Source organism: Carlito syrichta, unplaced genomic scaffold (assembly GCF_000164805.1).
Source record: "Carlito syrichta isolate Samal-C Ts95f unplaced genomic scaffold, Tarsius_syrichta-2.0.1 Scaffold311803, whole genome shotgun sequence".
Lineage (NCBI taxonomy): Eukaryota > Metazoa > Chordata > Mammalia > Primates > Tarsiidae > Carlito > Carlito syrichta.
The window spans coordinates 38,820-40,494 of NW_007255899.1; positions in this window are offsets into that span (position 1 = coordinate 38,820).

The window sequence follows — 1,675 nt, forward strand, 5'->3', positions numbered from 1 at the left end:
CGGCCTCTGCCTCGCGTGTCGTGAGGGCGAGGGGCGGGGAGGCCACCGCCGAGGGGATCGCGCCCTTTGCAGCGGCCTGGTCAGTTTCTGCCCTTGGCCCAGCGGGGCCTGGTCAGTTTCTGCCCTTGGCCCAGCGGGGCCTGGTCAGTTTCTGCCCTTGGCCCAGCGGGGCCTGGTCAGTTTCTGCCCTTGGCCCAGCGGGGCCTGCGCAGCTGCCCGGGGGCCTGGAAATGTCCACGCACGGACACGCCGTCCCCTGCCCGCGAGGGGCAGGCGGAAGGCGACAGAGGCCCTCTCCGGAGGAGGAGGAGGCCACGGGGCTCCGCCCGGGTCACGGGCGCTGCCCAGGGCCGGCCCCCCAGGTGGAGTCCTCCTGCCTGTGTCCTGGACTGTGGCGACATCACCAAGTTATAATTATATACAGATGTCATTTAAGAGGATAATGTGGAAGAGAAGTGACATTCTGGAAGTAACTCTTCAAGATAAACAATGAGAGGAAAAAGAAAAGCCGTAAGATTCCATGTCAACGACCTGCTGTTACTAGATACAACAGAGATCTTCCAAAAATAGTTTCCTGTGTTTGAAGTTATTTGGAAAAAAAAAAGAAGTTATTTGAGATGAGGTTTGACTTCGTGGGTTATACTGTTCTTTTTTTTTTTTTTATTTGAGTTGGAGTCTCACTCTGTCGCCCAGACTGGAGTGCAGTGGCCACAGCCTCGACCTGCTGGGCTCCTGCAATCCTTCCGCCTCAGCCTTCTAAGTAGCTGGAACTACAGGCACGCGTTACCACACCCGGCTAATTTTTGACTTATTGTAGAGATGAGGTCTTGCCAAGTTGCCCAGGTGGGTCTCGAACCCGCGGGCTCAGGCAATCCACTCACCTCGGCCTCATACTGTTCTTGAAGCCAGTTTATTTTATGAACTTAAAAAAAAATAATGACCAGCCACACTGTTTCTAGTATTTGGAACTGAAGTTGCACTAAGTTACATACCTTCTGTGAACCAGCACCTGTTTTCTCCTTGCTTCTGGAGATGAACTTTGAATTTTATTGTTTATTTGACACTCCATGAAGAAGGCCGGATCTTGTCGCAATCAGTACACCCAAGCTATGGGGTAATGTGTGGGTCATGTCCGGGCTCTGGCATTTGGCTAGGTGGCCTTGGCCAGCTCCTGAGGGTCCAAGCCTAGGTTTCCTGCTCTGAGCAGCCAGGGCAATGAGAAAGCTCTGGGTCGCCCAGCCACCTTCTCAGGACACGTGAAAAGGAGATGGTGTCAAACCCTGTTGTCTGGTGTCTGTTTGGGAAACTCCTTTCTTGGGAGAACCAAGCCAAGGCAGGTGGTTGTTTCTAGAAAAGGTTGGCACCTGTATTTGATGTTACTTGCCTTAATTCGCACCCTAGGAAGCTCATCCCACTTCGGGGACTATTTCTTCTACCAGTTTCCATCCCCAACAACTTCAGTAAGTAGATCAAAGTTGGATCTATGATTTTGAAATATAACATATAAACGTTTTTTGAGTGGTAATGAGGATGTAATATGCAATATAATTTGTTGCCTGATTAGAATTTATTATACAAATCATCTGTTCCTGGAACTTGTTCTAACTAGTACAATTGTGGAAAATTATGAAGACTCTGATTTTAATTTTCTTTTTTTTTTTTTTTTTTTTTTTTT